This window comes from Silene latifolia, chromosome 1, assembly GCF_048544455.1.
Source record: "Silene latifolia isolate original U9 population chromosome 1, ASM4854445v1, whole genome shotgun sequence".
Taxonomy (NCBI): Eukaryota; Viridiplantae; Streptophyta; class Magnoliopsida; order Caryophyllales; family Caryophyllaceae; genus Silene; species Silene latifolia.
The window spans coordinates 44,187,699-44,200,275 of record NC_133526.1 but is presented as its reverse complement, the minus strand read 5'-3'; the positions used below and the strand labels follow the sequence as shown (position 1 = coordinate 44,200,275).

General features: G+C 43.0%; 1 non-coding gene across 1 annotated transcript; it reads right to left on the bottom strand.

Moving 5' to 3' along the window:
- Positions 1-8,638: 8,638 nt before the first annotated feature.
- Positions 8,639-8,745, bottom strand: LOC141618284 (small nucleolar RNA R71). Its single transcript, XR_012531353.1, has one exon. It is a non-coding gene; the product is annotated as a small nucleolar RNA R71 (small nucleolar RNA).
- Positions 8,746-12,577: the final 3,832 nt, after the last annotated feature.

Below are 12,577 nucleotides of genomic sequence, written 5' to 3'. Positions count from 1 at the left end.
AACCGTAAATTGCTTCGAAAATAGCCTTAGGATTGTCCATTTGTGATGAAACTTGATGTTTGGAATCCTTGTATGATGGGTAAACTTCCTACAATCTCGGAATTTTGATTTGTGACGGCTTTTTCAGGACACCTTTCTAGGGCATAATTGCCGTTATAACGAAATGCTGTCGAAATTATGACTCGAACCCATGACTAGGCTTCAACTTAGGCTTGACTTGACCCAAATTACCACATGAGCGGTCGGGTTTGTGGGAAAAAGAGGGCCATAGATGGCGAGAAAAGAGCGATTTTGGAGCTTTGAAAACTCGAAAATCCACTAATCAAGGCTTGTCGTCACTTGACGCGGCCTAAATTCACTTTAATGTTGCAGGTGACGAGGCTTCTACTTTTGGGAGAGCTCCCATTGACGTAGAAACCGCTCTTGACTCTTCTCAGAGGATTGAGGAGGTGTTAGAGGAGGCTTTCACCGCTGCGACGACGGCTGCTGAGGACGAGTTCCTCGACGAGGAGGTTCCTGAGGAGGAGGAGGCCTCGAGACGGGCCAACGTCGGGCGAGGTGGTCGTCAGCTGAGGGGAGCACCAGCGTGGGCTGAGACCTGGAACAGTAGGCACCTGCTTTGGGCTGCGGAGGGTCACCTGTCCTATAGGACGGTGAAGAGCTTGGTAATTCGAATTCATCACCTTTCACTCGCCTTCCTTCATTTTCATTTGTCGTTCCTTTTCTGCTTCATTCAAAATAAAGATAGCTTTTGTTTCAAATCAAAATAGCAGGCCGGGAACATCAGATCGTTGTCGGGCTATACGACGGCGATGGGGTGCTATGAGAGGCTGTCGGCTGAGGAGCGAGCCATGATTGAGCGGGGAGCATTCGGTGCCTTGGTGCAGGCTTGGAGGGATATCGCGAAGAGGAAGCTACGGGCCAACCTTAGCGTGGTCCGAGCTTTCTTGGATCGATTCTGGGACACGACCTCCACCTTTCACATGCCTTTTGGTGAGGTGGGGGTCACGTTGGAGGATTACGGCATAATTTATGGTCTGCCGTGTGGGACTGAGGTGGTGGAGTGGCCGGAGATTGCCATGAGGGTTGACTCGGCCGAGGCTAGGAGGTTGATCGGCTGGAACTTGGCGACAAAGGCTGCTGCGGTACCGGGTTTGGTGCCTAGTTCTTACGTTCGAGACTACTTTGCGGGGAAGACCCCGACGTCGGTGGTGATCGATGGGAGGGAGACGGCTCCTCCTCCCTGCATTGCAGAGCATAGAGTCCGCTTGTGGCTCTGGTGGTTCTTGTCTTCGATCTACCTCGGAGACAAGGGAGAGAGGTTGTCGACGAAGCTTCTTCCCTTCCTTTCTGACCTGAGCTCCCTAGGACGCTGGGACTGGGTCACTACTGGTTTTGTGGTCCTCATCTGCTTCATGAGGGCCATGGTTCGTCCAGAGTTGATGGAGAAGGGGACTTCTCCTGGCGCTGTCGGCCCTGGACTGCTGTTGGAGGTATGAACCTTCATTTCGTTTCCTGAAAGATCATTTCCTTTTCTTATCGAATCACGAAAGATTGTTATTGACTATCTTGCTTCACAGGCGTGGGTGTATTCCTAATTTCCGAGCCTCGCGCCCAAGAGGATGGAGCCGGTGGAGAAGGCCTATCCCATCGTGAGGGATTGGGTGATGTGCCGTATGAGGAGCCGGCGTTCCTTCCACGACGTCTGTCGACGGGAGGTGAACGCTCTTCAGTTGGACGGCGTGAGTACTTCACCTTTGTTCGTTCTTTCATTACTTTTTAGAGCTGATCATAAAAATGACTTCTTGCTTGCTTTTCTCAGTGGGTGCCCAGGCCTTGGGTGGAGTATGCTGGTGCTCCTCCTTTCGTGGCTGAGTTCCTTCGACCTAGGAGCTCGAGCCGGTTGCTGCTGAGGACATCGATGGGTCCTGTGTGGTACTTAAGTGAGCGCTTGGCTCGTCAGTGCTCTCGAGATGTCTTAACGGTTCCCATCGATCCTCCTAGGACGATGTTCAGGGAGCCTTCTGAGGCTGAGAGGGAGGCTGACCTGGCGGGTGTTGGTGGTGACGCCCTCCTTCTTCCGGGTGAGGACTACTCGGCGTTCCTCTACGGGAGGTTGGCGTACTGGACAGTCGTGGTAAGTATGCACTCTTCTTTTGATTATCTTGAAAACACGATGAATGATCATCGTTAATGGAAATCCTTTGATTTTACAGGAGGTCGAGGCGGCGGGCATCGACCCCCCAGAGTACCCTGAGACCCTTGAGTATAATGACGCAACCGGGAGGACGACGATCTCCGAGCTGCGTGACTTTGACGTGGCGGTGACGGATGCTGGCTTGGACGATTGGCAGCATCTGATTCGGAGGGTGCGTCTCTAACTTGTATCATTTTTTGTGTAAGAACACATTTGCTTGAATTTATCCAATTTTTGAGAACCTCTCATTCGAAATGCAGGTTGCGCCATCTCGGTTCGTGGCTCTATGGAGGGTAGCCAACCGGCTGCGAGCTACTGCCATCGAGGCACTCGTCGGCGGTCGAGGACGTCAGGTATGAACCTTCTGCTTACTTCATTTTTGAATTTCTCTAACTTTCCTTTGATTGCTTGAAATGATTGACATGAGCCAATTGTTGCGTTTGCAGGGAGAGAGTGACCTGGAGCGAGAGCTTGCCCAGTCTCGAGAGGAGACGGCTCGCCTGCTGAGGGAGCTCGAGGTTCGTGATGCTGAGATTGCCGCTCTCGAGGCGAGAGTTGCGGAGCTAGGTGGTGACCAGCAGTAGTTTTCTTGTTGTTTTTGTTTGTTGTCGGCTGTATTTTTGCACATTTGTACATTTTAGGACCCACATTGTGGACATTCAGACTTTGTTTGGGGCTCAAGTCCCCAGTTTGGTGTATATATCCCTTTCCTGGTTGTATATATGAAGGCCTGAGTGCCTTTGTTGCTGGGTTGTCTTGTTTGTACCTGCAGGTTAGCTTTGAACAGGTTTGGTAGATGACGGTTTACGCCGTCATGCTGCCGAAATTTACATAGAAATTCACATAGAACATACATTTGTACACATGGCCTAAGTTAGCGCAAAACAAAGGACTCGAAAATGCAAAAAATAAAAAAAATTTACCGGAAATGATCGGATGGTAGGGAGGGTTACCCCATAAAAAAAAGAAAAAATAGAAATATATAAGTTTGAAATGTGATGCGGGATGGGAGTGAAATGATTCCCCAAAAAGAAAATTAAAAAAGAAGTGCATAAGTTTACAAAATGGATAAATATGGTGAAATGATTCCCCAAAAAAGAAAATTAAAAAAAAATGCATAAGTGTGCTAAAATGACGAAAATGTCGATATTGTCTCGAAATGCGTGCCCGTGGAATTAGGAAACACAAAATATGGCAACCTGACGTATTTACCAAAATAATAACCTGTATGAATAGGAAATTATTCGTTGAGAAATTTAGGAAAGATCCAACGCGGAAAATCACAGAAACACAGCTGAGGAAGAGGCGCAGCAAGAGCTATGTCCCTTCGAAGAGGCGCAGCAGGTGCTGCGCCTGTTCTCCAGTGTATCCGTCCTGGCGGATTTTAGGAAACAGCTTTTAGTATAAATAAAGACGTCGAGGGAGGTTTTATTCACATAATTATTCCTTCTTTTCTTCGTCTTATTACATAAATCTCTCAAAATAATTATACATCATGAATACTCTCAAAATTCGCCTAAAAGACTGGACAAATGAGTTTTCCAACGTGGAGAAATATGACATGGGTGCTTATAATTTTGGATCGCTATTGAGTTTGAAGCTTATCAAGGTAGTCTAACCATTCCTAGATGCTTGTCTTGATTATCGGGACCCGAATTATCATATTTTTGCCTTCCCTGGAGGTGACATTTGCCCATTTCCCGAAGAAATTGCTGCAATCGGTGGTTGGGACCCGGAACACTTGCCTGCCATTCCTTCTACGTCCCAAGCGTATAAGAACAAGTTTAGAGATTTGCTTGGGTTGCCAAGAACTGAGGTTGACCGTCTAGTGACCTCAAAAGGAGTGCGAATGCTGGACTTCATTGACCGATTTATCAACAAGGCCGATCCCACCATTTCTTATGTTGCCAGGCGAAGGGCATTCGGGTTTTGCCTTCTACATGTATATGTGCTTCAAGTGCATGTTGATGAGGATTTAAGAGGTGATCCTCGCAACCTGAGCCTAATTGAGCAAATGGAGCTACGCAGGAGCCCAGCTTGCATGTGTTTAGGAGAGATCCTATTGGGTTTAGATAACAGGAAAGCCAACCGTGACCTACCTTACTTGGGAAGTCCCATCATTTTGCAGGTAAAAGAATATAATTCTCTTTTTTGTTTTGTTTTTTTTTTTTCGTTTTTGTTTTGTTTTTTTTTGTTTTTGATTGATTCTAATACCCACTCTTGGTAGGTCTGGCTTATGGAGCGTCTACGATTGATCGAGCCCCCAGTTAATGTTCCTGCTTATCATGCTCGCTCGATTGCAATGAGGACTAGGCTTTACATTGTGGATTTCAGTCGAGTCTGCAATTATTGGGAGAACAAACTGAAGAGTGATGATGGCCCCTTGATTAGATGGATCGTACCATGGTGGCATCTCAAGTCTGTCACTGGAGTATCTTCCTTGGATCCTACCCGATCTGTTCGAGTTCCTGGTTTGGAGTTTATGATATGCATCTTCCCGGAGAGGTTGATGAGACAGGTTGGATTGAAGCAAACGATTCCCAAGCTTGACACCATCCCGCAGACAGCCGTGGCGCTTACTACTGAGAGTCGAAGAGAATGGGCTATCAGATGGGCTCAATGAAATGTATGATTCTTGAACTCTTCTGTTAGTGCCTTATGGGTGTCGGATTCCTATCTGCGGTGGAAGAAAGCTACTACTCCGGAGGAGCGCTAGAGATTGAGGAAGCGCGAGCCTGTTGACTACAAGGTTCGCGAGGTGGAAAAGGAGAAAGAGAAGCATCTGACCGAGGGAGAGGAAGAAGCCGGGTTTCGAGTTGTTCATCCTTTAAAGACACCGAAGACTTCTCTTGCCGTTGAAAAGGTGGTTGATAAGAATGGCAAAGCTAGACCACGAGAGAGACCGTTGATGATTAGGTCTGAAGTGGCGCAAGAGCGTCCAGCTCTAGGTCGGGATAAGAAATATGACAAAAATGACAAAGGCAAAGGGAAAATGGATGAATAGCTTGAGTCTTTATTATTATTTATTATTATTATTGTAATAAGAAGGTGGGGTTTTTAGAATCCTAGCCTATTTTTTTAGCATTATTGTATTATGTAACTTACTATTATAATTATTATTATTAGAAAATAAAATAAAAAAGGTTAATTGGTTACGAAACCGTTGTGAGATTCTATTATTATTCTTGTCGAATTTCAAATGCAATTGCAAATGTCCTTCTATTTTACATTTAAAATTAATGGGTTGTATCCTGTGAAGGATTGCCTACGTATTCATTTGAAAAATGAAATCAAACTCTTGTGCGTAGTTCAAGTAAATGTAAAAGAATAATTATTCTAAGCAAGAGCTTGTAATGAACTTAGAAAATAAGCATGAGCTTTTTCTTACTCCTAAAATGCAATTTAGTTTGTTCGATGATATGAGGATGTAAAATTGTCAAAATGCAAGAGCAAGGTGACATTAGCATTATTTCAGCTTGGCCAGGGGCCGTTTATTTCGTGCCACAGGAGCGACACGTGAGGTTACGCGAGGCGCGTTTTTGTTCCTATTCTAGGCATAGCAGCGTTTTAGTTGGTCGAGGTTTGTCGGGTTGGCAAATTCATTCCCGTCTAGGTCTGTGATTCTAACCGCCCCCTGGAAGTATGGACTTGACTAGAAATGGCCCGGCCCAATTGGGTTTAAATTTTCCTCGTGGATCGACAGGTAAAAGAGCTCTAATTGATTTGAGTACTAGGTCTCCTTCTTTGATGTTCCTTGGCTTAACCCTTTTGTTGAAGGCTCGTTTGATACGTGCTTGATACGTTTGTAAGTTATGTAATGCATGTAGTCTACATTCATCCAGGAGGATGAGTTCTTCATATCTATCTCTCTTCCAATCGGCTTCTGGGATTTGACTTTCGAGTAAAATACGCAAGGATGGTATCTCTAACTCGACTGGTTGTACAGCTTCCATGCCGTATGTCAAATAGAAAGGGGTGGCCCCAGTGATGCGACCATAATTGGCGCATATTTAGCCCCCGAATTACCATTGTTTCTATGCTTTTTAGTGCCTATTTGGATCATTTCTTATCTTTAGTTCTTTGTTTTGCATATTCTTTGAGATTTTGATCCCTTGGTAGGAAAGGAGTAAGAATCTTGCATTTTCATGGCAAAACAAGGCTAAATTGATCATATTCAATGACCAAGCATCAAGGAGAGACAAGACTAGAAGGCCTTTGTACATAGCATAGTAGAAGAGCATTGTTGAGAAAAGGATCCTTGAGTCCCCAAGGAAATCCTCAAGGAATTCATGAAGAAAAGGGAAGAAAAAGAAGAAGGAAAGTTGCTGAACTACAATCCGAACGGATTGTAGAGAATCCGTCCGTCCGTCCCAATCCGAGCGTCCCGCAAAAGAATCCGCTCGGATTCCCCTCGCCATCCGAGCGTCTTGCCCAAGAATCCGCTCGGATCCCTCGCCAGATCCGCCGTCCCGACTCCCATCCGCACGGATCGCGGACAAGACGTTTTCGTTCCTCAAGCATCGATAAGAGAAGCCCTTCTCTCGGATAATCCCGGAGGCTCCTTGCTCAACTTAAAAAGTGTAATTACTAGTTTAGCCCTTAGTTAACCCTAATGCATCCTCCCTAATTTTCACTATAAATACCCCATTAGTCTAATTAGAGAGCATGTTCTTCTTATCAATAATTAGTGTAGTTAATATCAATCAAATCTCTCTTCAATATTGTAATCAAATATTAATCAAGTTTTAATCCAAGTTTTAGTTCTTTAATCTCTCTCTAGTTCTTACTTTATTTTGGGTAATTGAAGATTATTTGGGTTATTATTGGGAGATTGACAACCTCTCAATCTAGGATTCAAGTACTTCTATTATTCTTGCATTATTATTGGAATCATTAGTAGGTATAATCTCTTAATCCCTTTTTAATTATTGCTAATTACTTTCATTTATTCATCATGTTTCATTATGTTAGTATGATTGACAACCTTTCTAGCATGATCAATATGATAATGAGTGAGTAGTCTCTTAGCTAGGGTTTAATGGGTGATTAGGGGAAACCAACATGGGGAATGATTCATGCTTAAATTAATATGCTTTCATATCTTATTTGCTTGCTTGTTTTGATCTTAATACATGCACATGTTATATTTGATGAAATGCTAAGCCTATGAATCCTTGCATTTACTATCATCTTCTATCCTTTCAACTTGACTTGTAAGACATAACCCAACTCGAGTCTTGTTAGACCATGCATGTGTTAAGTAGGGAAGATTAAGTCGACTTGTAGGTGTTGTACAATCCAAGAGATTCGGCTCCGGGACCCAAACTTTCCTAGGATTGTAAGATATAACCCAACGCAATCCATCACAACAATAATTGCTTGCTTATAATTTGAGAACATGTTTGTATGATCATATCCCATGATTCCCCTATGAACCCATGACACCCTAGTGCTTTTAATCAATTGTTTACACCCTTATTTTATTTACCTTGTTAGTTTATTTTCATTGCTATTTTAGTTTAGTAACCTTCTACATCAACCCAATTTGTGACACCCCTAGACACCACTAGTTACAATAGAATCTTCATTTCAATACCCGTCCCTTGGGATCCGACCTTTACTTGCCTCTTTACTAATTGTAGAGTTTTTTGTGAAGTATAAATTGTGTTTTGTATCGACCATTGACCAACGACCACATATGCTTAATTGTGAACACGAAATGGCTCCGATCAAAAAATGGCGCCGTTCGGGGACGGTGTTTAATTGATTTAAGATTTCTTTTATTGTTTTTAGTTGTGTCTTTCTTCACCTTGGGGAAGTAAAACTCCTCAAGGTTTGTTCTAATTGTTTTCTAGTTGTTTGATATTTTGCATGTCTAGAAGGTTACAAAGAGATTTGTTACCTTTTGACCGTGAAATCGAGAGAACCTTGACGAATAATAGGAGACTTGTTAGGAGGAATTTGGGAGGTGTTGGTGAAGTTGTTCAACCCACTAGTGAGTTTGTCAATCCTTTCGCAATAGAAGGAGAAGAGAACCCATTAAACAATACCACACAAAATCCACCTACAATGCCTAAATTCTCGTCACACTCTATACCCACCGAGGAGGATTTACCAAATGGTACTCCTACCCCACAACATCTTACCGGAAACTTTATTGCCAAGTCCGCCTTCATTCAACTAGTTGAGAGGAACCAATTCGGGGGAATGCCTAGTGAGGACCCTCATTCTCATATGGAAACATTTTGCGATTATTGTGAAGCTATCTATCAAACGGGCGTGACTCAAGACCAAATAAGATGGGTCTTATTTCCTTTTTCGTTAATCGGCACCACAAAGCAATGGTTGAAGGGCCTTGATAAGGCCACCCTTGGAATAGATTCTTAGAAGAAGCTAGCTCTAGCTTTCTACAAAAAATTCTACCCACCGGAAAAGACCAATATGCTAAGAGCTCAAATTACGGGTTTTAAGCAAAGGGATGAAGAGTCTTTGTATGAAGCTTGGGAGCGGTTCAAAGGTATTTGTCGCTCATGTCCTCACCATGGACTTAGCGAATGGTTTTTAGTGCAACAATTTTGGAATGGTTTATATGAAGATTCAAGGAACATTCTCAATATGGGATCAAATGGAATGTTCACCGAAGTTGATGACAATCAAACATGGAACAAGATTGAGGAAATGGCGGTCCATAATTCGCAATATAGTAGGCCTCGCAAGGCTACTAGAGGAGGAAAGTATGAAGTGGACACCGTTACTCAATTAGGTGCTCAACTTAGTGCTCACATTGACACAATCAACTTGAAGTTTGAACAAGCTATGGCTAGACTTGAGGAAAACTCAAAATCAACAAAGCATCATGTCAATGCCATGACGGCATCCTCATCAATCCCAAGCGGGATATGTGAGAATTGTGGAACCTTAGGTCATGACTCAAGCGAATGTAGGGGAACAACCGAGCAAGTCAATGCTTTCCAAGCTTACAAAAGTGGTACCCCTTATTCAAATTTTTACAATGAAAACACCAAGTTCCATCCAAATCTCTCATACAAAAGCCAAAATGTCCAAAACCCTCAAACAACATACACTCCACCACCCATGAGAAATCAAAATCAAAGACCCTTTTTCAATCAAAACCAAGGTTACCAAAATCAAAACCCATACAATCACCACAATGACCAAGGTTTTGATGTCCAAAAAGCGGTCCTCCAAATGCAAAAGAATCAACAAGAATTTTTCACCCAAATGCAAAAAGATAGCCAAGCAAAAGACACCACCATCAACAACATTCTAGCTCACACCAAGATGTTGGAAACACAATTAACTCAACTAGCATCTTCTAGCTCACAAAGACAAAAGGGGCAATTACCACCACAAAGCAACCCCTCTAGACATGAAACGGTTAGTGCCATTCACTTGAGAAGTGGTACAAGGTATGAAGCACCGAAGGAGCAAGTTGAGGATGAAGTTGTGAGAGCTAGTGAGAATGAAGTTGTGGTGCAAGGTCCCAAAGAAGGGGAATCATCAAAAGAAGAAAGCTCAAAGAAAAATGAAGACAAAGCCAAAGAAAAGGAGCCCATTGTGATTAGACTTCCTTTTCCAAGTCGTCAAGCCAAGCCTAAATTTGATGATCAACTTGGAAAGTTCATGAAAATTGTGAAGAACTTAGAAGTCTCAATTCCTTTCACGGAATTAATCAATCACGTTCCGGCCTATGCAAAGTACATGAAAGATATCCTCACAAAGAAGAAGTCAATCCGGAAACTTGAGACTATCGCCTTCACCAAGGTGAGTAGTGCCATACTTCAAGGGAGTTCACCTCCAAAATTAAAGGATCCGGGAAGCTTCTCAATACCGTGTACCATTGGCGACACAACGATCAACAAAGCCTTATGTGATCTAGGGGCTAGTGTGAGTGTCATGCCGTACTCGGTAAGTAAAAGGTTGGGAATGGGAGAGCTTAAATGTACCAATATCACTCTTCAAATGGCCGATAGATCGACGAAGACACCGCTAGGGATATGGGAAGATGTCCCCGTGCGAATTGGGAAGTTTTTCATCCCGGTGGACTTTGTCATTGTTGATATGGAGGAAGATTCCAACATTCCAATCATCTTAGGAAGACCTTTCCTACACACCGCGGGTGCGGTGATTGATGTGAAACATGGAGAGCTCACTCTAGAAGTGGGAGATGAAAGTATAACTTTTAATCTTGACAAAACCATGAGAGCTCCTCGTTTGCATGAGCCATGTTTCATGATTGATCATTATAATAGGAAAGATGAGAAGAAGAAATCGGAACTCCAATGGAGGAAGAAAGTTGAAGATGCTCCATTCAAAGAGCAAGTGAATTGTGACAAGAAGAGCTTGCAAAGCTCATCAAAATCAACCAAGGAAGAAGATGATGGCCTCATTGGCCAAGAAAAGAAATTGGGAGAGTTGTCTCCATCTAAGCAAGAGATTTTCAATGATCAACTCAATGAAGTTTGTGGTCTTTGGGACGACGAATTTGAAGGGATCTTTAATCCCTACATTGGGCATTCCATCGATCATGATCAACAACAAGAACCACGGTCTATTGAGGACCTCTACCATAACAATGAACAAGCTTTTGACTACTTCTTCAAGGTGTTGATCAACATCAACAACACCTTGAACATGCCCCCTTGACATCTCATCAAGAATGAGAGTTTGGTGGAGTCCTCCCTAAACCACCACTTGTAAATATTTCTAACTCCCTAACTTACATTAAATTTTTGTATTGCATTTTTGTCATTTTCGGATTTTATTTTTACTTTGATCAAAATAATTGTCATGAAAAGAGAGAAGTGAGGGAGGGACTAATGATTTTAATTGATGTGTAGTGCTTTACCTTAGTGTGGGGATGGCAATTGCCTAGGCTATTCATGCCTTAGTAGTGCCCCCACAATGAAGAACACAAGATTTGAAAGAAAGAATGATAAGGGAATGCGTTGGTGCACGGATGGAACTGAATCCGTGTACACAAGGACCAACCCGAGCGGATTCCTGAGAATCCGCCCATCTGCAGAGGATCCGAGCGTCCTGCTGAAAAGACGCCCGTCTTGGGCTGAGCTGAAATTGCAAAAATTCTTGACTGTTGAAGAATCCGAGCGGATTCCTGGAAAGACGCCCGTCTCACAGAATCCGTCCGTCTCTTGAACAATCCGCCCGTCTTGCAGCTGAAGAAAAACAAAGAAAAATCTCTGGACAAGAATCCGTCCGTCCTGCACGAAATCCGCCCGTCTCATCTCAGAAGAATCCGAGCGGATTCCCCAGAATCCGCCCGTCTCTAGGCGGGATTTTTGAAAATTTGAAGCTGAAGAATCCGAGCGGATTGCGCCTAATCCGCACGGATTGCCCCTGCGTCCTAAAATTGTCGAGTTCTTTAAATACCCATCCCACCTTCATTCATTCATTCATTCACTCATAAACACTACCCACAACATCAAAACCCTCATCCTCTCCATCTCAAAAACAAAAACCCTCAACAAAACTCACCAAAATCAAATCAAACCATCTTTCAAATAACAAATCAATCACTCCATCTTCATTAACAATCAAAACCAAGAACAAAATCTTCACCTTTGAGTCGATTTTTGTTCTCATAAAGGCAAAGCCTTTCACCTTCAAAATCGATTTGGGCATTCTACAAATTGAAGATTTTTGATCTTTTTCTTGGTTAGCTCATCAAATGGCAAGAACAAAGGGAGCAACAAAAGCAAAAGCAAAGGCAACAAAGGCACCAAAGGCTACAACTCTCTCTCAAAGGCAAAAAGCTCTACAAATGAAGAAAGCTTTGGCAATGGTGGTATCAACACCAAGCTTGGAAGTGCAACAACCTCAACAAATTCCTATGGAAGCATCACCCTCTACTCCGGTAATTAATCAACTCTTGCATTATCCGGAGGTAACATTCATTTCCGATTCCCATAGAAATACATTTGTCAAGTTTGCTATGAAACAAATTCAATCCACCAAATTCATATGCCAAGATGCTTTAGAGAAGTTGGGTGTTCTTGAACAAACAAGAGTCTTTTTCAATGCCATGGGTTTAAAGAAATTGTTTGAAATGAAGGAAGTAACATACCCCTCCCTTGTCTTGGAATTCTTAAGTTCTTTAAAAGTGACAAAAGTTGAGAATAGGGAAAATATTGAGTTTCGTCTAGCTAACACTAGTAGACGCATTACCTTTCCGGAATTGGGTGAAATTTTGGGTCTTAGCGATGAACATAAATTTTATAAGCAATATGGGAAGTATGATCCCGAGCCTCTTTGGGAGGCAATCTCCGGGAAGAAATTTGAAGATTTTAAAGCTTGTCGTGCTCTTTTGGTCCATCATCCGGGCATAAGAATATGGCACAA